Source organism: Symphalangus syndactylus, chromosome 20, assembly GCF_028878055.3.
Source record: "Symphalangus syndactylus isolate Jambi chromosome 20, NHGRI_mSymSyn1-v2.1_pri, whole genome shotgun sequence".
Classification (NCBI taxonomy): Eukaryota; Metazoa; Chordata; class Mammalia; order Primates; family Hylobatidae; genus Symphalangus; species Symphalangus syndactylus.
In genome coordinates this window covers 48,741,271-48,767,418 of record NC_072442.2, presented here as the reverse complement: position 1 = coordinate 48,767,418, position 26,148 = coordinate 48,741,271, and the positions used below count along the sequence as shown (strand labels likewise).

The following is a 26,148-nucleotide window of genomic DNA, read 5'->3' as shown; positions in this document are numbered from 1 at the left end:
TTTTTAAAGATTGTCTGGTCTTTGGAGGCAATGTGCATTTTAGAATGAGTTTCATCCATACTGTGTGTATCAAGTCTTTTTTTGGGGGGGGGTGAGGGTGCATTATGGTTTTCCATGTTCATGGTTTGGAAGACAATTTTGTTACGAAATCAATACTCCCCAAATCAATCTACCAATTTAATGCAATCCTTATCAAAATTCCAGTTTGCTTGCTTACTTGCTTCCTCTCCTTTTTCCCTTATTTTTGCAGAAATTGACCAGCTGATCATAAAAATTATATGGAAATATAAGGGGCCCAAAATTAAAAAACAACCTTTAAAAAGAACAGAGTTGGAAGATTCACATTTCCTATTTTCAAAATTTATTACAATGCAACATTAATCAAGGCAGTATGGTACTGGCATCAGAATAGACCAATGAAATAAAGAGTCCAGAAATATACTCTTACATTATAGTCAATTGATTTTTTTTTTCTTTTCTAGGACAGGGTCTCGCTCTGTTGCCCAGGCTGGAATACAGTGGTACAACCATGGCTCACTGCAGCCTCGACCTCCTGGGCTCAAGCAATCCTCTTGCCTCAGCCTCCTGAGTAGCTAGGACCACAGGTATGCACCACCATGCCTGGATAATTTAAAAAAATTTTTCTTTGTAGAGATGGTGTCTCATTATGTTGCCCAGGCTGGTCTTGAACTCCTCGGCTTAAGCAATCCTCCCACTTGACCCTCCCAAAGTGCTAAAATTACAGGCATGAGTCACCATTCCTGCCTTGGCCAAACGATTTTTAACAAGGATGCAATGACAATTCAATGGGAAAAAATAATCTCTTCAACGGTGTTGGGACAACCGGATAACCACAAACAAAGGTATGAAGATGAAGCCCTATCTCATATATCAAAATTAACTAAAAATGTATCGTGGACCCAAATGTATAAGCTAAAACTATAAAACTCTTAGAAGAAAACATGGTAGTAAACTTTGTGACCTTTGTTTAGGCAATGATTTCTTAGATATGACACTAAAAGCACAAGTGACAAAAGGAAAAACAGATAAATCAGACTTCATCAATATTAAGAAGTGTCATGCTTCAAAGGATACCATCGAGAGAGTGCAAAGACAACCCACTGAATGGGAGAAAATATATGTGAATCATGTGTTCAAGGGACTTGAACCCAGACTATATAAAGAACTCCTGCTACTCAACCATAAAAAGGCAAATAAACGAATTAAAACAGGCAAAATACTGGAATAGACATTTCACCAAAGAGGGTATACAAATGGTCAATAAGTACATAAAAGGGTGTTTGACATAATTAGTCATTAAGGGAAATGCAAATCAAAACCACAAGGAGATATCAAGTTATATCCACTAGGATGGTTAAAACAAAAAAGACAAGCAATAAGAAAGAGTGAAATTTACTGGAACCTTCATACAATAATGGTAGCAATGTAAAATTGTGCAGACACTTTGAAAATAGTTTGGCAGTTCCTCAAGATGTTACACAGAGTTACCATTTGACTCAGTAGATCTACTCCTAGGCATATACCCAAAAGAACTGAAAACACACATCAACTTGTACATGAATGGTCATAGCAGTGTTATTCATAACAGTCAAAAATACTCCACTGTCCCTCAAATGATGAATGGATAAATAAAATGTCATATATTCCCATTAGGGAACATTTGGCTATGAAAAAAAAAGAAATACTGATACATGCCATGAAATGAAAGAACACTCACTGAAAGTATTGTGCTAAGAAAATCAGACACAAAAGACCACATATTGTGTGATTCCAATCGTATGAAATGTCTGGAATAGGCAAATCTGTAGAAATAAAAAGTAGACAAGTCATTGCCTAGACTGGGTTGTGTGAGGAGTGACTCTGAATGACTTTTTTTTTGGGAGAGGGGTGATAAAAATGCTCTAAAATTAGACAGTGGTGATAGTTACACAAGTCTATAAATGTACTAAGTATCACCGAGGTGTACATCTTAAAAGGATGTATTTTTTGGTATGTGAATTACATTTCAGTATAGCTGTTATTAATAAATACGAAAACCCCATAACAGTACAGATAGAACCATGTACCCATCACCCAGTTTTCCCAAAGGTAACATCTTACATAACCACAGTGAGTTATATGGGAAAATGACACTGGGAGAATACAATTAACTAGACTACAAACCTTATTCAGATTTTGCCTAAATTTTTTTTTTTTGGACAGAATCTCACTCTGTCATGAGGCTGGAGTACAGTAGCACTCAGCTCACTGCAACCTCTGCCTCCTGGGTTTATGCGATTCTCCTGCCTCAGCCTCCTGAGTAGCTGGGACTACAGGTGCCCACCACCACTCCCGGCTAATTTTTTGTATTTTTAGTAGAGACGGGGTTTCGCCACGTTGGCCAGGATGGTCTCAATCTCTTGACCTCGTGATCTGCCCACCTAGGCCTCCCAAAGTGCTGGGATTGCGCCACTGCACCTGGCCAGAATTTTTTTTTTTTTTTTTTTTTTTTTTTTTTTTTTAAAGAGATGGGGTCTTAGCTTTGTTGTCCAGGCTGTTCTGGAACCCCTGAGCTCAGGTGGTCCTCTCACCTCAGCACCCTCAGCATGCTGGGAATACAGTTGCATGTCACCCTGGCCAGCTTGGTTTTGTCAGATTTTGCCTGCACTCATTTGTTGTGGTTGGGGTTTTTTGGGTACATTTTGTGTATAGTTCCGTGAATTTCCATATGGTATCATTTTTCTTTTGCCTGAAGAAATTTCTTGAACATTTCTTGTAGTACAGGTCAACTGGTGATAAAGTCTTCCATTTTTTATATGTTTGAGAAAATCTTCACTTTGCTTTCATTTTTGAAATTATTTTTTCAGGGTATACCATTCTAGGTTGATAGTGTCTTTGTCTCAGTAATTTAAAGATGCTATTCCTAAATTTGAAAATTTAAAAATTTAAAAAAGGATGCTGCCCCACTTGTCTTCTGTCTTAAATTTTTTTTTTTTCAAAGAGAAGTGTGCTGTAATCTTTGTTTCTCCACTGTGTGATTTCTCTGATTTTAATAGTTTTTCTTTATCGTTAGTTTTAAGCAGTTTCATATTGTGTCTTAGTGAAATCTTCACATTTCTTGTGCTTAGGATTCATTGAACTTCTTATATCTGTGGGTTTATAGTTTTCATCAAACTTAGAATATTTCTTCAAAAAACACATATGTGTATGTGTCTGTATATACACAAACACACAGATATATGTGTATATATATATATATATAAAACAATTTTTGGTGGTTGTTCTCTCTTTCTGGGGCAGATTATAACTTTTATTAGCTATAATAATAGCTAGCTATATATGGCAATTAACTATACCATTAACCAAATCTGAGTAAGGTCTGTAGTCTAGTTAATTGTACATGCCAGGTACTATTCCTAAGCATTTTACCTATCTTAACTAATTTAAGCATCAAACTGCCCTGCAAGGTAGGCAATCTTATCCATGCTTTACAAATAACAAAAATAAAGCATACAAAGAATAAGTAACTTACCAAATTTATATGGCTAGTAAGTGGCTGAGCCAGGCAATCTGGCTGTAGACCTCAGGCTCTTTATTCCTAAGTTATACTGTCATCTCCAAGTCCAGTCTCTCACCATATTGCCAGGCATCAGTCCCCAGCTCCCCTCTGCCCAATGAATTTGCTCAAAACTCTTAAAATTTCTCAAGTCATCATATCAATTATTTGACCTATACTTTTGTCTCATCTATGACCATCCAGGTGATATGAAAAGGGTCTCATCTTCAAAACAATACACTCCAATTAAGGTATGTCCCTAAACAAAGAGAGTACTTTCCTTGAATGGAATTCTGTAACTTCTTTAATAATGACGACAACTTTGATGTATGAGAAACAGATAGCTGGTTGTTGAAAAACAATCTCTGTGAGACTGTGATACACAAAATAAATCATACAGCACTCATGCATTACGCTGATTAAAACGATTTAAATTTGTAGTTCTTGGTTTTATTTTGGCTGTTTGTAAGCAGTGTGTTTACGCATTAGGCTATGCTACCAGATATTTGGTTGAGGAACACAACACCATAAAGACTAAGGGATTATAACTTTTACATGGAAATGGAAGGGTCCAAGAATAGTATAGAAGACTTGAAGAAAGGCCGGGTGCGGTGGCTCACGCCTGTAATCCCAGCACTTTGGGAGGCTGAGGGGGGTGGATCACATGAGGTCAGGAGTTTGAGACCAGCCTGACCAACATGGTGAAACCCCGCCTCTACTAAAAATACAAAAAATTAGCCAGGTGTGCTGGCAGGTGCCTGTAATCCCAGCTACTCGGGAGGCTGGGGCAGGAGAATCACTTGAACCTGGGAGGCGGAAGTTGCAGTGAGCTGAGATTGTGCCATTGCACTCCAGGCTGGGCGACAAGAGTGAGACATTGTCTCAAAAAAAAAAAAAGAGAGAGAGAGAAGAAAGGCATACTGGTTAATATCAAGATTAATATAAAGCTAAAGTAATTAAGACACAGCTAGACAAAAGCATAGATAAAAAGGTGGTCAATGGAACAGAATTTAAAAATCCAAAAACAGATCTCTCTCTCTAATCACCTGATTCAGAACTAAAGTTTCACTGCAGTGTTTCAGTAACATGAGAGTATTTTCAAGTATTGGTGACAGATCAATATGATATCCATATGGAAAAATAAATCCTGTCCTTAAAAGAATACATTTCATATAGATTATAGACCCAAAGGTAAAAAGTGAAGCAATAAGGCTTCTGGAAAACGACCTAATAGTATATCTTTATGACCTAGAACTAGGTAAATATTTCTTAGACAGGCCCAAAAGGCAACAACCATTAAGAAAAAAGATTGGCAAAGTCAATCTTTTCACCAAAGACACCATTAAGAAGGTAAAAGGGCAAGCCATAGACTGAGATAACTACTACGAATCAACAAGAAAAAGAAAGACAATCCAATTAAAAAATAGACAAAAGTTCTATACAGGATTTACAAAAGAGAATATCCAAATAGCTAATAAGCACATGTAAAAGGGTTCAATATTATTGGGAAATGCAAATCAAAACTCCAATGAGATACTGCTACACATGTACAGTGTAGAATGGCACACAAAACAAACAAAGTAGCATCTGATAGTATGGGGCAAAGGAACACTGAAACACTGCTGTGCTGATGGGAATGTAAATTGGTAGCATCAAATTTGGATAAAAGGTTTGGCATTTAAAAAATGTATGGTTTCAAATTTGGAAAATGTTTGCCATTTTACAGAAACCATATGACTCAGCAAGTCCACTACTAGTTGTATAACAAAAAGGAAAAGTATACTAATAGGTGCATCAAAAGACACGTAACAAATGTTCATAAAACTATTCATCATAGCCCAAGTTGAAAACGTCCATCAAGGCCAAGTGCAGTGGCTCACGCCTGTAATTCCAGCACTTTGGGAGGCCGGGGAGGGTGGATCACTTTAGGTCAGAAGTTCAAGACTAGCCTGGCCAACATGATGAAACCCTTTCTCTACCAAAAAAATACAAAAACTAGCCAGGTGTGGTGGCACATGCTTGCAGTCCCAGCTATTCGAGCCTAGGTAACATGGCAAAACCCTAGCTCTACAAAAACATTTTTTTAAAAAAGAAGCCAGGCCTGGTAGTGCACGCCTGTAGTCCCAGCTACTCAGGTGGGTAAAGTAGGAGGATGGCTTGAGTCTGGGAGTTCAAGGTTGCAATGAACCATGATTGCACCACTGTACTCTAGTCTGGGCAACAGAGTGAGACTCTGTCTCAAACTCTGTCCCCAACCCCTGCCACCCCCTCCCCCCCAAAAAAAACCGTATTACTGAACAAAAGAAGACAGATTCAAAAGAATACTTAGGGCTGGGCACAGAGGCTCACACCTGTAATCCCAGCACTTTGGGAGGCCGAGGTGGGTGGATCACCGGATCAACATGGTGAAACCCCATCTCTACTAAAAATATAAAAAAATTTAGCCGGGTGTGGTTGCAGGTGCCTGTAATCCCAGCTACTTGGGAGGCTGAAACATGCGAATAGCTTGAACCAGGGAGGTGGAGGTTGCAGTGAACTGAGATCATGCCATTACACTCCAGCATGGGCGACAGAGCAAGACTCTATCTTAAAAAAAAAAAAAAAAAAAAAAAAGAATACATACTAAATGATTTTATTTATATAAAGTTCAGAAATTGGTAAAACAAATAATTGATGATGGCAGTCAGAACAGTGGGTATGTTTGTAGAGGGAGGATAACGATGCAGAGAAAGCCTGAAGGAAGCTTCTGAACTGCTGAAAACATTCAATATCTTAATTTGTATTCACTTCATAAATTTTCATAGCAAGGCATAATTGTTATTTGTGTTCCTTTCTGTATTTATATTTTAATTTTTACAAAATTACAAAAAATGTATTAAAAACTTAGGGCACTGACCTTGAGAATGAAACAATATTCTCAACAATACTTGTTTATGATTTTTAATCTAAGAAACAAGTCTAGAATTATGAAAAAAACAAATAACAATATATATTTAAGCTATATATTTTAATACTATTTAAGTTGCTCAGATGAGGGATACTAATATCAGCATTTACTACTCTAAATGTTTAGATCTTTCATTTAAAGTTCCTGTCTAATAAAGATATAATTTTAGAAATCAAGAGATTTCAAGGAAATTATATATGAAATATGTTATGGTTTAAATAGATCTTCAACTAATGAAAACTTTTATGTATTTTTTCCCACTCAGGAAAGAATGCACCAAACACACTTGCATTACTTTTTTTAAAAAACAAATGACAAAGACCCAGTTTACCATATTTACTTAAATTTTAAAAAATATTTTATATATTTAGGGAGTACAAGTGCAGATTTCTCACATGCATGTATGACACAGTGGTGGAGTCTGGACTGTCAGTGTACCCATCACTCAAAAAATGAGTGTGCATTATACCCAATAGGTAAATTTTCGACCCTCTCAAACTTTACTTTTTAAATTTCAGCTTAACATTACTAATTTAAACAATTGTCAAAACTAAGTTGCTAGCATTCATCCACAACTAGAAAACATCCTTAATTTATATTAAACTAGAAATGTATTACCACAAATACATTAATATCTTGCACTACTAAATAGAGAAAAAAATAGAAATTATTTCTATGGAAGATTCATGCTGTCATGCTGACAATGTTAACTTCACTTGACAGAAAAAAATAGGAATTATTTCTGTGGAAGATTTATGCTGGCAATGTTAACTTCACTTGACACTACACCTGGCTCACATTTCAGACACAATGGAAAAGCAGATCCATGCTGGTGTTAAGTGTACAATCTTGTCCTACCACTACTCAAGAGTCAAGGTTCAACTAAGAGTATATTTAATAATGAAAGCAAAGTGTATACAGAGCTTTACAATTTTAAAGCTCAAAAAAAGGGTCCTATTATGTGGCCTCATCAATAAATTCAAAAGTTTAAGACAAATAGGGACTCCAATGAGCTGTTTATAAATACTCTAGATTAGGCACAATGAAAAAGAAAGTCAAGTTCATCTGAAATCTTCAAAGAAATGTTCCTTAATCCTCAATGGTACTTGTTATAGTTTAACATTTCTGTTCAAATGTGTGTGTTGAATTACTTGTTATGTAAGGGTAGCAGCTGCTCCTCACCATTTATCGGTAAGGACTTGGACTCTTTCTTGACCCTTTTCAACAATTCTCTTTGTAGTGATTTTCTGCCATCAACTATTTTAGGTATAAGTTGATAGAAATTTGAAGCTGCCCATGGCACTACCACCAAATAACGTGGAAGAAAATGAAGTGAGGCCTCCATGACCTCGTGAATGAATGAAGCAAATCTTGTATCAAAAGAAGAAAATCCACTTCCAAAACATGGAAATCCAATCAAGGTGGAGAAAAATGACTGTTCCTCAGCTTCTGCTTCTTCAGGAACCCCTTTGATTCTCCAAAAAAGTCCTCAAATGAGTTTTCATAGAAGTTGAATAAAAATGGGTCCCTTCCACCAAAAAAGTCCCTGAAGGCATCATCTGGGTTACAGGAATGTGAAGCCAAACTAAAACGAACTGTCAAAATGACTTCCAACTCCTCCTCCACCATTTAATTTCTTTGCCATATTTGTCACAGATGTCCCATTTTTTAGCATCTGATAATATCTCATATGCTTCAGCTACTTGTCGGAATTTTCTGTTTCTTCTCTATTCTCAGGATTTGTATCTGGGTGCCACTTTGGTGCCAGTTTCCAATATGCCTCTTTAATAACCCTGGAGTGGGGGGGAGGAGCGGGGGGGGAGCGGGGGGGGAGCCGGGGGGGGCATGTCTCTACATGCCTAGAACTTCACAGTATTCTACCAAGTTTCAACAGACTGTAGGAACAGGCTGGAGGACATGAGCGGTGGTGTCAGGAAGCAGGGGAGGCAGGGCTCAGCTCTGGCATGGCAGTGCTGGTGGCAGTGGTGGCACCCCACGCTTTCCTCTGACAACCTTTGTTTTAAATTGGCTATTTAGGAATTCTGTGGAAATGACAGCCAGGACACAAGTTCTCAACTTTTCTTCCTCCTACTACCTACACCTCACTGGAGTGATACAACTGTCAAAATAAGAGTGGTAGTGACACTAGGCAAGTACACTGGAAGCTAAAGGTAGATGAGAACAGGAGTGACACTTCATTTTCTGTAATCAGCGAATAACCAGGGAAGAGTGAGGAGCCAAGAGCAAGGGAAACAGCAACAACCTTAGATTTCTCCAGCTTTTCTGGTTGACAGATGCTGGTGAATCCACTTGGAGGGGGGCTGTACCTGCTAAATGTGGTCCTTGGAGGTTTAACCATTCTGAGAGGCAATATTATTACCAGATGAAGCAGAATTTAAGGTGGTACAAGGTGTCGGTGTCAAGCGAAATTTCTGTTTTCCTGGAATTGGCAAGTAGGGCCCACAAGGCAATGAACAAAAGACCTTGAAGACTCTACATTTTAAATACGGACCTCTGGGGCTACCTTTCTCCCTGCTGGCTTGTTGAGATGTTCCATTTCAGTAGGCATGACAATACAATTTTCTCCCTTCCTCACCTGGTTCACGGTTTTCAACATGCTTAGAAAGAAGTTCATGCCTGTGCCTATAGGCCCCAAAGTTGAGACTGTAGAGGGTAGTCTATACCACTCAGGTTCATCTACCTTCCACTAGGCCAACTGAACCTACAGTGAGCTAGTTTAGAGAGAGGACCAACAGCGAGAGGACAGAAGCCCTTCCAACATCATTCCTGGGTAAATTCAGGTTATTATCAGAAGACCATTTAAGATACATATCACTAACAATCCATGGGCAGTTATATAAAGAGTATCTTTATTTATTCTCCCTCCTCTCTATTGAGAAGAGTAAGCAGAAAGAAGAGGAGGCTCTGTGACAGTGCAAATTTAGTAGGAACACACACGTCCCTCTAATTTGGAGCTAAATTAAATCACCATGCCTACTCTTTCCTTTTTTTGAGACGGAGTCTCACTCTGTCACCCAGGCTGGAGTGCAGTGGTGCGATCTTGGCTCACTGCAACCTCTGCCTCTCAGGTTCAAGCAACTCTCCTGCCTCAGCCTCCCTAGTAGCTGGGACTACATGCACCTGCCACCATGGCCGGCTACTTTTTGTATATTTAGTAGAGACAGGGTCTCACCATGTTGGCCAGGCTGGTCTCGAACTCCTGACCTCAGGTGATTCACCTGCCTCGACCTCCCAAATGCTGGGATTACAGGTGTGAGCCACCATGCCAGGCCTTTGCCTACTTTTTTCTACTACTATATTCTCAGTGCCTAACACATAGGAGGCATTCAAGAAATATTTCCTGAAAGCATGAAGTAAGTATTTTTTAGAGAAGGACACAATCAGATTTGAATATAATAAAGGTTCTTCTGGTAGCATTGAGGGTAATGGATTGGAGGAGGATGAGGCAAAAAGACTAGAAATTTTCTCAGCTTCCTGAAAACACAAACATATAAATCTGCCTATACATACATTCATCCTTTTAAATAGTGATACTGTTTAAACAGTAATACTTGTCCTGAACCCATCAACTCTATCATCCTTCCTCCTTTTAATAGCAATATTGTCCCTTTTCCTATCTAAAATGAATCTTTACAATTATATTTTGGATCTTACTGAAGCCTGTCTTCAGGGAAACTTGATACAAAAGATTAGTCTTTCTCAAATTCATACTCGTGCTTTCAGATGAGTTTTTCCCATTGAGTGTTAAACATATTCCAACATCTTCCAACAAATCACAAACAACTTTACTCGACTACTCGTCTCGTATCAGTTAATAACTTAAAGTGGAGCAATGGCATTAACGATAGAGGGAAGCCATTATTTTTGTTTTTTGTTTTTTTGAGATAGGGTCTCATTTTGTCACCCATGCTGGAGTTCAGTGGCATGATCAGCCTTGAACTCCCAGGTAGGCCCAAGCAATCCTCCCACTTCAGCCTCTTGAGTAGCTGGTACCACAGGCATGTGCCACTACACCCAGCCTTTTTTTTTTTTTAAAGAGATGGAGTCTCCCTATGTTGCCAGGCTGGTCTTGAATTCCTGAGCTCAAGTGACCCTCTTGCGTTGACCCCCCAAAGAGCTGAGATTATAGGCATGAACCACCATGCCCAGCCTACAAGAAATATTTTGTAAATTAAAGGAAGTGCTAGGAAGAGCACAGAGACAAAACAATTACCCTTATTTTGGTAGGGTGAGGGGAGGAAAGGGATGGAAGAGGATTCTTAGAAGAGGGTATACTTGAAATTAATGGATGAGTTTGACATTGAACAGTAGAGTTAGGGAAAAAGAGCAGAGGGAACAATTTGTAGGTTCAAATTGTTTGACTTACCAATTCAACAAAAATACAGGTCTCGATCACAACTGATTAAATGCAGCATATTTAATATTATTTTAAAACAGTGTTTGAAGTTTATTTCTGGAATAATGTTGATAGTACTATTAGTTAATAGTAGTGATGACTGTAACAATAACTTATTGAGACGTTACTGTACTTTTCTAAATGCATTATATGTATTAAATCATTTAATCTTCACAACATTTCTTATCTTACAAATAGCAAAAGTGAGGCACACAAAGATTAAGTTCTTGCTTGTCTATGGTTACAGAGTTAGTTAAGTAACAGCGACAATATTTAAGTCCAGGCAATCTGGTTCCTGAGCCTATGTTCTCAACCATTTCATCATCCTGCCAAGAAAACTGTGATTATTAAGTACAAATTGTCTAAATAGCTACTTAATATATTTTTGTCTTTAACAGCATCTAGCAGAGTTATCTGATGATACAATGAGCACAGTCCCTTATTCTTGAGGAGTTTATAGTCTCAAGGGGGAAATAAAAAAATAAAGTTTAATTAAATCACAGTAAATTAGACTCTGTGATAAATATAATACAGGCCCTCCAAAAAAGAGGATTCTGTAAAAAAGCAGGTACTGAATATTTCAGAATATATTTTGGTCATTATTTTCTTGATGACGCCAATTCTCCAGTCAGAGATGGTTTACACTTTACAACATTTCAAAAAAGTACCTTCTACTTAAGGTAGCCAATGTGCACAGGGATTAAACAATGATTAAAACTGTTCCAAGAAATGAATGTCTAATAGCCAATGTATCCAAATTCCTAATCTGTATTCCTAAAATGGCAAGCTGCACACAACTAATACACAAACACTGTATCTCCAGTTCCACAGACTCTTAATTCTCAGCATTCTTTTAGTGTTTTCACGTTGGATTGTTTACATTTTAAACTGCTTATTCTCATCTATTTCAAGACTTAGAAATTTGTGCCATATTTGATCAAATAAAGAAACTCATGCTTTCTCTTTAACAGAGTTGTAAAAACAATGATTAGCTTGGGCCAACTGCCAAAGCAAACCTGGCTATATTTTCATTTCTTAGTTCTTGAATGATTACCTGATTTTTTCATTTTTCTGAGGAATGTTAGAAAATAAGCAGCTGCTAAAAGCAGGGGCTGCAATTTGTCACAACAAATGTTGAAAAAGGCACAGAAGCTCTTCCACATCCTTCCAAAACTGAGCTCCCAGCTGTGAGAATCAATGCCCACCAGTTTTCAAGAATCAAAGCAACCACCTCTAGCTTATGTGCACTCACAGGGCAGTTTTTAATTTTTTTTTTGAGATGGAGTCTCACTCTGTCACCCAGACTGGAGTGCAGTGGCGCGATCTCGGCTCACTGCAAGCTCCACCTCCCGGGTTCACGCCATTCTCCTGCCTCAGTCTCCCGAGTAGCTGGGACTACAGGTGCCCTCCACCACGCCCGGCTAACTTTTTGTATTTTTTTAGTAGAGACGGGGTTTCTCCCTGTTAGCCAGGATGGTCTCGATCTCCTGGCCTCATGATCCGCCCACCTCAGCCTCCCAAAGTGCTGGGATTATAGGCGTGAGCCACCGCGCCTGGCCCAAGGCAGTCAGTTTTAAGGCACTGCTCCACATTTCTTAGTGCCCTTGAGCATAATAGAAGAGGGAAGAAATATAAGAAACAAGAGTTGCAAAATAGCGATAATTGTTGAAACTGGAGGATAGGGACACAGAAGTACCTTGGGTTATGTTTATTTATACTTCCCACAATAAAACTTTTTTGGGTTTGTCCAAGTGACTTTATTTGGACAATGCGATGTTACAAGGAGAGGCTTGAAATGTGCCTGTACGGTTTAACTTGTGTTCTTGTGCTCTGGTGATACACCAGGAGAAGCTCCTGGTGATGTCCCTTCAGCCTGAACCCAGAAATGCTCACAGATGATGGGCTCAACTTGAATGCTATAGCCATCCAGCCAACCTACAGCACGAATCGGAGCCATTTCAACCAATACTTGCAAAACCCTGAGTTTTTTAAAGTGCTTATTTTTGGTTGCTGTAAGTTTTGGGGTGGTTTGTCATGTACCATTATTGTAGGCATTTAATTTTTAGGTATCTGACTCAAATACAACTATAACTTAATTAGCAGACTATGATAAAGTTCTAGTGGCTTTTCTTACCACATATTTTCTGCTCAATCTAAGCATTCTCTTAGTCATTTTCCTACTCACTCACTACCATCTAGTTGCTATCTTATTCCAGATTCAATTCCATTTCCTATTCATCTATTGATCTTCTCTTTCTAAAAATATAATTTGCAAATAATAAACTATTACCTATATAACATATACAATTCAATAAATTTTTGGGTTTTTTTTTTTGAGACAGAGTCTCGCTCTGTCACCCAGGCTTGAATACAATGGCACAGTCATGGCTCACTGCAACCTCCACCTCCTGGGTTCTAGCGATTCACCCACCTCAGCCTCTTGAGTAGCTGGGACTAGAGGTGTGTGCCACCATGCTCAGCTAATTTTTTGTATTTTTAGTAGAGACAGGGTTTCACCATGTTGGCCAGGCTGGTCTCAAACTCCTGACCTCAAGTGATCCACCCACCTCGGCCTCCTAAAGTGCTGGGATTACAGGTGTGAGCCACCGTGCCCAGCCACAGTTCAGTAAATTTTGATAAATATATACATCTGGTAAAACTACCAAAATCAAGATACTGAACATTTTCATTACTCTCTGGAAGTCTGTTTGTGTTCCTTTGCAGACAAACTCACTCTCAACTCTAGTCCCAGGTAACCACTGATCTTTTTTCTGTTTTTGTTTTTGTTTTTTTTTTGAGATGGAGTCTTGCTCTGTCGCCCAGGCTGGAGTGCAGCAGCGCGATCTCGGCTCACTGCAAGCTCCGCCTCCTGGGTTCAGGCCATTCTCCTGCCTCAGCCTCCCGAGTAGCTGGGACTACAGGTACCCGCCACCACACCCGGCTATTTTTTTGTATTTTTTTAGTAGAGACAGGGTTTCACTGTGTTAGCCAGGATGGTCTCAATCTTCTGACCTCGTGATCCGCCCACCTCAGTCTCCCAAAGTGCTGGGATTACAGGCGTAAGCCACCGCGACCGGCTTTTTTTCTGTTATTTTAGCTTCTATTTTCTATAATCTTACATAAGTTTATATAAGTAATTAAATAGATTACATAAGGAATTAAACAGTATGTATTCTTTTTAGTCTGGTTTTTTCATTCAGCCTAATGTTTTACAGATCGTCATGTTGTTCAGTATGTTAATAGTTTGCTCCTTTTCATAGCTGAGCAGTATTCCTTTGTATGGATACCATATTTTGTTGTTTCCCTGCTGATAAACATTGTATTGTTTCCAGTTTTGGGCTATTATGTATAAAAGTGCTATAAACATCCATGTAAAGTCTTTAAGTGGACATATATTTTACTTTCTCTTTCGAAAACACATAGGTGTGTAATGGCTGACTTATAAAGTTTATAATTTTAACTTCATAAGAAATTGCCAGTTTCCAAAGTGACTGGTGACTTTATACTCTCCCAGGCTGTGCATGAGAGTTCTTGTTGCTCCATATCCTCGCCAACACTTGGCAGTGAGAGCCTTTTTAATTTTAGTTATACTAATAAATACACAGTGGTATCTCATTCTGGTTTTAATTTGCAGTTCTCCTGATAATGGTGTTGAACATCTTTTCACGTGTTTATTGACCACTCTTACGTCTTCTTTTGTGAACAACTGTTCAAATATTTCATCCATTTTAAAACTTCAGTTGTCATAATAGAATGGTGGTTGTTTCAAGCCAAAAAAAAAAAAATTCAGTTGTCTTCTTGTTAATTAGTAGTAAGGGTTTATTTATTTTGGATAAAGGGTGTCAGGTATATGTACATTGACATTTTCTCCTATTTTACGGCTCCACTTTCCATTTTCTAAACACTGTATTTTGAAGAACAAAACTTTTAAATTTAGGTAAAGTCCAATTTTGTACATTTTTCTTTTATGACTCACATTTCTCGTGTCCTATCCAAGAAATCTTTACTTGCCCCAAGGTTGCAAAGATTCAGTCCTACCTCTTACATTTAGGTCTAAATCTTTTTTTTTTTTCTTTTTTTTGTGGAGACAGGGTCTCACTCTGTTGCCCAGTTCAGAGTGCAGCGGCACCAACATAGCTCATTGCAGCCTCAAACTACCAGGCTCCAGCAATCCTCTTGCCTTTGCCTCTTGAATAGCTGAGACTACAGGCACACAGCACTGCACCTGGCTAATTCTGAAATTTTTTGTAGACACAGGATCTTGCTAGGTTGCCAGGGCTGGTCACAAACTCCTAGGCTTAAGCAATCCTTCAGCCTCAGCTAAATCTTAACTTTTGTGTATGGTGTGAGGTAAGGGTCAATGTCCATTTCTCCATTTAATTTCCCTAACATTTTTATTTAAAAATAAGTCCTTTAACTTTATTATTCTTTTGAAAAATTTCTTTGGGTATTCTAGGTCATTTGCATTTTCATTAGTTTGCAAACGTCTACAAATAGCTTTTTTCTTTGGATTATGTTCACTCAATTTGGGGAAATTGCTATTTTACCAATATTGGATCTTATAATCCATAAACATGAGAAATCTGTTGGTTGTCTTGAATTGGTCTTAACAATGTTTATTTATAATTTTTAGTATACAAATCTTGCTCAAATTTTGCTAAATTTATCTCTGATAATTTCATGATATTGGATGCTGTTGTAAATTAAATTGTTTTTGGATTTAATTTTCCAATGGTTCTTTGCTAGAATATAGCAATACCATTCATTTTTATATAGTGACCTCACTGACCTTCTCTTCTGAACACATTTGTATATGTAATTACATTTATATAAATGCAATTATAGAAATGTATATTACAGATATTTGTGTTTATATATTGCTCTGCTAATATACAAACATATTTATGTAATGTAAAAGTAGTTAGAGTAGGAGAGGGGAATCTCCACATTCACTCTGGAATACTGACATATCAAAGCAGGTTACCAGGGGCTTTATTTACACCAAATTTGGGAGAAATAATGATGATATGCTAAGGAATTAATTAGCTCTAGCATCAGGTTTCTTAAACCAGAAATGGAGATGGACAAAGATTACATTCTCAATTCTTCAAGCATGTCCTTAAATGTATACAGAAACTTTCTTTAATGTTCGTAGGAGCAACAATTTGGGGGGGCAACACTTTGAAACTTTGTGTTTTCCAACTTAATTCCAGGTAACAGATTTCAAGTTTCTCCAAGTGGGGATAAAGGTAGGTGGAGTGGAGGTAGTATAAGGCTGTAAGAAAATGAGGGTAACAAAAGAGCTGTAAAACTAGAAGTACTGTAAAGAATTGAAAGAGTATACCAGAAAAGGGCTTTACCTCACCATGCATAGCTTTACTGCCAAGAGATGACTAAGTCAAATCAATTAATGTGGAAAATGATGCATCACTAAGACATTAATAGATGCCAAAGTCATGTCAAAAATCTGCCTTTGTCACTGGCAGTGACAGCATGGCAGCTGTCATGAAGGTCATAAGGTACCAACAAAAGAGAATCGCACAAGTGGCTGTAGGGGAGGATGCTAAGGTAAAGGTGTTAACAACCCAGGCCAGTAAAAGTAAGAACTTGTAGAGTGGAATTATAGCAGCTACATTGTTCCAGGTGAAACAGTGTTCTTGTCATTTTTACTATCATCGGTGTTATGCTATTGTTCTCATAAAGCATAAGGAAGCCAGTTACATCACTTAACTTTTTTATATGAATAAGTCTGATTATTATTAAAAAATTTATTTTGTGTATGTATGTTCAAGCATGGAAGTCATATTCTTAGAACAGTGTAATTATGTGAAAAGGGCATGAAGTGAAGATCACCCAAATATTAACAGGAAAAGCCTGTTTATTCAGCACTTGCTACAGCAGGGGAGTCAGCCACAATCACCTGCATTTGGCAGAGACCCAAAGGCAGGCATAGGAATGGGAAAGTTTTATCATAGAAAAAAGAAAAGGCTTCAGATACCCACTAACTGGAAGCACCTGGCTTGGAGAAGCTACAGGCAGGTTAACTAGAAACAGGGCATACCAGGAGATTGATTGGGGTGCATATTTGGCTTTCTCCAGTTGGTCTTAAGTTGGAAGCAAGGGCAAAAATTAGAGAGGTCATCAGTTAATAATCAAGCCCTGGCCATTTTGTCCTGATTGTTACAAGGGTTACTGTTATCTTCTTGGACTGTCTGCTAGAGAGAGTGGTCTGACTTGTAGATAGCAGGTTGGCTTCTTGGGTTGGTTGCTGCAGACTGGAGGACAGAGTTCTATTTTTATATATGGTCACTGTCTGTCTACACACTCAGTCTCTCAAAGGATAGTGTTAAGATAAACTTCACGTATTTCTCTTTTTTCCTTGATTTTTGAGGATAAATGTGTTATATTTTGCTAACAGATATTTTCCTGAAATTCTCTTTGTTTTATAGATAATTATGTTCTCTAATTACATTTATTCCCTTTCCCTCACACTGATTGATCTTAGGTTGTGGATATGGCAGAATTCTGACCCAGTAAAGTTTTATGCACCTTCCTTCTGATATGCCATTCACATTTACCTTGTATGTAGCCTCCCTTCCATGGAAGAAGATAATTTAGCAGAAATTTAAAACAATGAAAAATCAAAAACCATTAAAAGATATACCACTCCCTACCCTCCTAACCCCCAAGGTAGTGAAATTAGGTTATAAACACAGATTAAGAAGTCATAGTTGTAGTTGTTCAGGCTCATAAGGCTTTTTGCAATAAATTAAAAAGTCTAAAGAGAAATTCTTCGTAGAGAGAACACGTTATTTATATATATTTATAACGTACTAAGTTTCTTCTTTTTCCCTTCCTCTGAGTTCTTAGGTTCATTTCACTCATTCAGCACACACTTAGTGAACACCTACTATGTTTCAGTGACTACATCACTATGGATACAGTAGCAAGCATAAAGGAGATGATGTATTAAATTATTTAAATGGGCGATTTTCATAATTTTAGTGTTTGTTTTTTTTTTGTTTGGATGTTTGAGAAGAAATCACTGAGGGACTGCGGTTATTAAAAGTTTTCATTAGCAAAATGCTGGATGGCTGGGCGCAGTGGCTCACGCCTGTAATCCCAGTACCTTGGAAGGCCGAAGCGGGCGGATCACCTGAGGTCAGGAGTTCAAAACCAGCCTGGCCAACATGGTGAAACCCTGTCTACTAAAAACACAAAAAAATTAGCTGGGCATGGTGGTGGGCGCCTGTAATCCCAGCTACTCAGGAGGTTGAGGCAGGAGAATCACTTGAACCTGAGAGGCGGGGGTTGAGAATGCATCATTGCACTCTAGCCTGAGCAACAAGAGTGAAACTCCATCTCAAAAAAAAAAGAAAAGAAAAGAAAGAAAAAGAAAAATGCTGTGATGACTCAGCTGTAGTTCAATTCTTTCTTCTCTCCAGGGCAACCAGCATATAATCAGTGTCATTATAAAAAATGTTACTTGGTTAGGGACGAGATAAGGCATTTACTGTACTGGATAATTCACTGTACAGAATAAATTTTAACCAAGAAAATAAAGTATCATTGCTCTGGTAAGGAACCAGAAAACAGCATCCATATTTTATGCCCTTCACTGTTATGGAAGTTTTACTTCTACACAAATGAATTCTAACCAATGCTCTTTCACTTTAAGACACGTAAAACAAACTATGTAAAACAAATAATACCTTTAGATTTTAAGGGCAGCTTTCTGTTCCACAGTACCAAAGAGGATTTACATGGATTAATAGAAGAGTAAGTCTTTAATATGTTGATATACTAGGCATCTTGTGTTATAATACAAAAATGTATTATGTGCCTTTTGATACTCAGTTTTAATAAAATATTAATCATCAGATAACATTCACCAGATAACATTCCTTTCAAAATTGGTTTGCAACAGAGCCAAGAAATAGAAATCTAGACTGTATTTTAAAGCTTGTAGCTCATAATCCTCTTCAAACACTTAAAGAAATTCTCCAATTGTTTTGCATGATAGCTCTTATTCACTATTAAAATTTTTTTTCTGGCAGCAATATAAACATCAGCTTCACCTACTCATAATTTAACTATTGTGACTACTATAGAAGGTAATATAAAAGTAGAAAATAATAATGCTGAGCCTACTTCAATGATCTAAGAAATACATCTGGGGCTGGGTGCGGTGGCTCACGCCTGTAATCCCAGTACTTTGGGAGGCTGAGGCAGGCAGATCACATGAGGTCAGGAGTTCAAGACCAGCCTGGCCAACATGGTGAAACCCATCTCTACTAAAAATACAAAAATTAGGCAGGTGTGGTGGTGTGCACCTGTAATCCCAGCTACTCGGGAGGCTGAGGCAGGGGACTGCTTGAACCTGGGAGGCAGAGAGTGCAGTGAGCTGAGATCGCACCACTGCACTCCAGCCTGGGCGAAGAAGCAAGACCTATCTCAAAAAAAGAAAAAAAGAATAAAGAAATACATTTGGGATATTTGGGATTTGTGGCTGGATGAAGTAGACTATATTCTCTATCCCACCCCACTCCCAATCTAAAGCCAACAGATTGAGTAACACCAAATGGAGATCAGAAGCAGAAAGGCAAATTTTTGAGCAATTCAGTATCATGTGTAGTACCATAACAACAATAGGCAAAACTTGTCAAAATTTTGATGCAAAATTCTAATTCCTTTGAGATTTAGTACCAAGTCCAAATAAGACAGTTTGCTCAGAGATGGATCTTGTGGTCCAACTCTAGAAGCCTGCTTGAAAAGAGAACTTCTTTGTATTACAAGTAATCAACTGGTTAATAATACCATTTCGATTTCAGAATATATAGAATTTCCCAGAATTTAATGGGGATTCTGTGTCCAAATAGGTGGCATTCTAAGAGTCTTTTAGAGCACAGTCTACTCCTGTCTAGCTTCATTGTGAGCACAAAATAAAAAAATACTTTTACATACTTTAGGATGTGTGTGCAATTTAAAAATACAAATGCTAGAATTTTTCCCCCAAAGGAAATAATGGCAGGGACTTTTCAGTAATTGAAGAGCTTCCAGCTGAGGATAACTAATAACAACTGAACAAAATAATTTTTTTTCTTTTTCTTTTTTTTTAAACGGAATCTCGCTCTGTTGCCCAGGATGGAGTGCAGTGGCGCGATCTCGGCTCACTGCAAGCTCTGCCTCCTGGGTTCACGCCATTCTCCTGCCTGAGCCTCCAGAGTAGCTGGGAATACAGTTGCCCACCACCACACCCAGCTAACTTTTTAAAAAATTTTTGCATTTTTAGTAGAGACGGGATTTCACCGTGTTAGCCAGGATGGTCTCAATCTCCTGACTCGTGATCTGCCTGCCTCGGCCTCCCAAAGTGCTGGGATTACAGGTGTGAGCCACCGTGCCCCACCAATAAATTTTTTTTTTTTTTTTTGAGACAGAGTCTCGCTGTCACCCAGGCTAGAGTGCAGTGGCGCGATCTCAGCTCATTGCAAGCGCCGCCTCCTGGGTTCACGCCATTCTCCTGCCTCAGCCTCCCGAGTAGCTGGGACTACAGGCGCCCGCCACCGCGCCTGGCTAATTTTTGTATTTTTAGTACAGACAGGGTTTCACTGTGGTCTTGATCTCCTGACCTCGTGATCCGCCCGCCTCGGCCTCCCAAAGTGCTGGGATTACAGACGTTAGCCTCCGCTCCCGGCCTAAATTTTTAAAATTATTATTATTATTATTATTTTTTGAGATGGAGTCTTGCTTTGTTGCCAGGCTGGAGTGCAGTAGCGGGATCTTGACTCACTGCAATCTCCGCCTCCTGGGTTCAAGCGATTCTCCTGCCTCAGCCTCCCAACTAGCTGGGATTACAGGGGCGTGCCACCAAACCCAACTAATTTTTGTATTTTTAGTAGAGACGGGGGTTCACCATGTTGGCCAGGACGGTCTCAATCTCCTGACCTCATGATCCAATCCCAAAGGGATGGGATTACAGGCATGAGCCACCATGCCTGGCCATTTTTAAAATTCTTAAAGCATTAAAGAACTGACATGATGGTGATGAATCACCAAGACAGTATCAGGGAGAAGACGGAATTTAGAATGGAGGTACTGCCTAGAGAGAGCCACTTCAGCACTGGGAAGCATCTGTTAACCAGGGAGAAATGACTGATCAGCTGGAGAGAGAGAGAAAAAATCATCATCCTAGCTTCAGATTATTTCTACAAATATTTCCAAATACTGAATCTAACATATACAAATAATTAGGGGCATGAAAATACAAAAGAACATAAGTAATATGCAACCTAATAGTAAAGGTGAGGATTAGAGGACTATAGCTAATCTCACAAGATAATTCTTAACACTGTAAAAATAAGGTGTAAAAGGGTTAGTGTCTTTGGGAGGATTAAATGGTGGAGATGGAGGAAGGAAAGAGAAAAGGAAGAGTTACCGGAACAGCAGTCATTTGATGACCATTTCCCCAACACCACTAGAGGTAACAGGTTGAGGAAACTCTCCTTTCTTTCCTTTTCAAAGCAACTTCACATTTAAATTGTTCAATCATGTATAATGATTCCTCCAGGTATAGCTAAATCATAATAGCTAAAAACAAATGATATTCCAAACAGTAGCATATATGTCTAAGCTAATAAAGGATCTAAATCAGGAACTCTTGATCTGAGACCCTCTGATAAATGCTGTTTGAGAAGTATTCAAATCCTTTGAAACTGTATGTTTTAACAGTAAGTGAGTAACAGATATTTTCATTCTCTCATTCTCCAATCCTTCCTTGCCACCTTCTAAAAAAAAGTAAGGAATCCCACTAAGCCATAGCAAACGTTACAAACTCAAATATCTTCAGGACACAAGCAGTTTTAATATATCCCACATGGCTAGGGGTAATGGTTATAGGACATGATAAAGTATATGTTGAATTGCAGAGTATAAATACAGCCTGAAGGCATTCTAATTTTTAAGTATGTGCTGGCTTACCAGTTTTTGGACACATTCTCTAGAATAATTTGTTTTAAAATTAAATATAAGTTGGAAGTTAAGATGGTGGTCTGAGATGTTTTTCATAGTTTCACATCTCTCACTGTGAAGGGTCCAGAGGACAGAAAAGTAGGAAGAATGGTCCCTTGCAGGTAGGTAGAAAAACTAGATCCATATTAAGCTATCAATGGCACGAGTCATTATTAACATGCAACTGGGGAAAAATAATGCCTAATTAGGGAAGCCACACAAAATTATATGAAATCATAGGACCTCATCTCTTGAAAAGTATGTGTTTCTCTACTTACCCTTCCTCATCCCCTCCACCTCTCCTCCTAAACTACTGCCTTCTTTGATTTTTCTTTTTGAAGATATGAGAGTCTTGCTATGTTGCCTAAGCTGGTCTCAAACTCCTGGCCACAAACAATCCTTCTACTTCAGCCTCCCGAAGTGTTAGGATTATAGGCATGGGCCATCGTATCTGGCCAGCTACTGCCTTTTAAAAATTAACTCATCTAGGGCATAAGTTAAAAGAATCAATATTTAGGGAATTTCTCTAGTTGCAGAGGGGAGTATTTAGATGCCTAGCTTTACGGTACAGAATGGGAGCTAGCAATAATGCAACTTGGTTAGAACACTCTAAATCTTTTTTTCTTCTTTTTTTTTTTTTTTTTTTTTTTTTGAGACAGAGCCTCACTCTGTCACCCAGGCTGCAGTGCAGTGGTGAGATCTCGGCTCACTGCAACCTCTGCCTCCTGGACTCAAGTGATTGTCCTGCCTCAGCCTCCTGAGTAGCTGAAATTACAGGGGTAAGCCACTGTGCCAGGCCTGAACACTCTAAATCTTTGATTCTTATTAATTTTGGTTTGTTTAGACTAGTTTTCACATAAAACTATTACACTGGGCAAACAAACCTAAATGTTTTATTTATTTATTTTTTGGAAACCCAGACAGTGGGCAAAATTTTGTATATAAGTGTAGTTTTCTATAGAGGTAATTAATACATTTCATCAGTTTTTTAAATGGGCATGTCACCATAAAAATTAAGAACCACTGAACTAAAGATAAGCAAAAATTAAGCCAGTTTAAAAATGAAATAAACTAAGTTAGAAAACAACATTCGCTGTACCGTACCCATTAATGAACAGATTGTCATGTAAATGCCACCAACCCAACCACATTTTCTGAAATTTTATACTTGTAGAATATACAATATAATTACATTTTTTCATTATATTATCATTTTTGAGTATTTACTATGTGCTAAGCCCTTTACTTACTTAGGTAATATTTAATTCTCATGACAATGCTATGAGGTAGGTATTATTACTTCTATTTCACAGATGAGGAACCTAAGACTAAGGAGGTTAAGTAGCTTATACAAACGTACAGAGTTCAAACTTAGGTCAAAGTTAGTTTCTAACCATTAACCAATGGTTCTTGAATTTTACTGTGTGCACAAGAATTACATCTATGGCATAGCGTCAGTGAATGGCACTGGAATTCCCACTACCAGAATGCTTTCTTTTTCCATTCACAATTCTTTTCCCTCTCCTTCCTTCCTTATTGTATTCTCTCCACTCACCTAAGCTTCTGTCTCCTTTTTTTCTCTTTCTTATTCTTATCCCCTTAACTGCACTGCAGACCTACCAGTAGTGCTTACGGGCACCATTCTTAGCCCCACTGGAACACATAAACCCTATGTTTCAACCAAACCCTGACAACTCGAACATATTCCCCATATATATGTATCTGATGAGAAAAGAAGCTTTTGTAGCCATCTGCATGGGGCTGTGGAGATCTAACACTGTTATGGGTAGTAGTAGTATACCTAAAGAAGACAGCTTTGACTTCTTATAGGGTTCTTCTTCATTAATGAGTAATTCAACAAATGGGACAAGTTCTAATATTCTCAACATTACTGTTCTGAGCTCCACATTCAAACCTAAGGCAGTGAGTTTAATGGTTTTCTTTTGCAGTTAGAATCTTAAATTCTCTGACCTTTCTTTCAGAGCTCAGGACTCCTAGCAGAAGCTAATAAAGAATATAAGTTTTATAGAAATTTATGTTTCTATGATTAAGTGATTTTCTAACCATTTGCCTTTGTTTCTTTATATGCTTCCTAAAAACAGTAAGTAAATCTGTCTACTTAGTATTTAATAATCCTACATAACTCAGACATACACAGATAAATGGAAAAAAAGTCCTCCAAACAATCTCTATCTCTCTCTCTCTGTGTGCTATCTACGAATACAATTTTTATGACATTACAAACTCTTCCTTTTGCATTAAAGAATTCCTTAGTTTGGCACTTTGGTAGGGGATCAGTGTTTCAAATGCTTACACTACAATCTTCCATCACAACTTCCTACTCTTCTAATTCTCTCCCATTGGAAATTGGAATCACTGTAGAGACGGGATATACAGAGGTGGAAAGTATTCACTGTTTAGCAACTCTTGCACTAGTGTTTCCTGGCGTACATAACTGCCCCCAGTCTACAAGGGGTACTACATGCACGTCAATGTATGAGGATGACTATTTGGCTTAAATGGGATGCAATATTTGACCAGCTCAAGAATCTTCAGTGCTTGACTGAAATTTCTAAGACTGATATTTCTTATTGAAACGTTCCTTTGGGTTTTAAACTGAGGTTTCTATTGTTTGCTTTCAGCAGACATATGTTTGAGATACAAAATATGGTAAAGATCCACTACTTCCGCAGTGTTATATTTCCATATTATTCCCTTATTGGCCTGGATTTCCTCATCAATAGCACAATTCATTCAAATGTAGAAAGAAAGGCATTGATACACTGATCAGAGTAAGGAAAGTAATATCATATCATCAAAAGTCACGTTTATCTAAATGACAAATTTATTCTCTGTTGGTTTCCAAATCTGGGATGTTTTCTAGAAGTTACATAATAAATAATATGATGTAATTACCTAGGCTTAAAAGAAAAGCACCATTCTAGGAAGAAGTAATCCACTGCAGTGTAGCAGTACAGATTGGGTAATGGGAAAGACCTACAGACAGTTGTAAGAATGGCAGCAGGGAGCTTTTAAAATGAAAAGGCTAGAGTATCAGTAGCACTATGGAACTTTTCTGTGGTAAGACAAGGATGAACAGTTCATGCTTCCAGGCAATGGAATGGCACATATCAAATACGCAGAAATATAGAGAAGACACACTAAACCAGGTATCTCCAATTTGAAAGCTTTTTGGGCATAAACTGGAACTTTGTCAAGTGCATTTCTTTCTTTTTTTTTTAAATAGGGTCTCACTCTGTTGCCCAGGCTGGAGTGCAGTGGTGCTATCATAGCTCACTGCAGCCCCAAACTCCTGGGCTCAAGTGTTCCTCCTGCCTCAGCCTCCCAAGTAGCTCAGACTACAGCCACCATGCCCGGCTAATTTTTATTTTTGTAGAAGGGGGGGGGTCTCGGTATGTTGCCCAGGCTGGACTCAAAACTCCAGGCCTTGGGCGATTCTCCCACCTCAGCCTCTCAAAGTGTTGGAATTACAGGTGTGAGCCATTGCACCTGGCCAGACCGTGCATTCTGATGGTTAATTTGTCAACCTGACTGGGCTAAGGGGTGCCCAGAGAGCCAGTAAAACATTTCTGGTGAGTGAGGGTGTTTCTATGGGAGATTAGCATTTAAGTTGGTAGACCAAGTAAAGAAGATCATCTTCACCAACGTGAATGGACATTGTCCAATCTGCTGAGGGTCTGAATAGAAGAAAAAAGTAGAGGAAGGGTGAATTTGCTTTCTCTGCTTGAGCTGTGATATCTATCTTCTCTTGCTCTTGGACATTGGTGCTCCTGGTTCTCAGGCCTCTGGATTCAGACTGAGACTTACATCATGGTTCTCAAGCCTTTGGTTTTGGACTGGAACTATACCACCAGCTTTCTTGGGCTTCCAGGTTGCAGGTGGCAGTTCTTGGAACTTTATGGCTTTCATAATTGCCTGAGACAATCCCTCATAATAAATGTCTTTCTCTATATCTTTATCTATAACCTATTAGTTCTGTTTCTCCAGAGAACCCTGACTAATACATTCACTGCTTCATTTAAAACTTATAATTAATGCAATTATAGCTTCAGTTTCCTTTATACTTACTGTGATGTGTTTTGGCTTTTATATAAAAGTATATTGACTAAAAATATGTAATATACTTCATGCCACTTTCATAAGGTCTGAGTTTAGAAAAATCTCTCATGGTGCCATATTAAGATTTTGATGCTGGCTAGG

The 26,148-nt window shown here is 38.3% G+C and overlaps 1 protein-coding gene and 1 pseudogene across 9 annotated transcripts in view; both read right to left on the bottom strand.

Annotated features, from left to right (window-relative positions):
* The window catches only part of TANC2 (tetratricopeptide repeat, ankyrin repeat and coiled-coil containing 2), a 489,961-nt gene that overhangs the window by 244,832 nt on the left and 218,981 nt on the right, over positions 1-26,148 (bottom strand). The gene's annotated exons all lie outside the window — the stretch shown is intronic.
* Positions 7,475-25,857, bottom strand: LOC129470522 (dnaJ homolog subfamily B member 6-like; annotated as a pseudogene).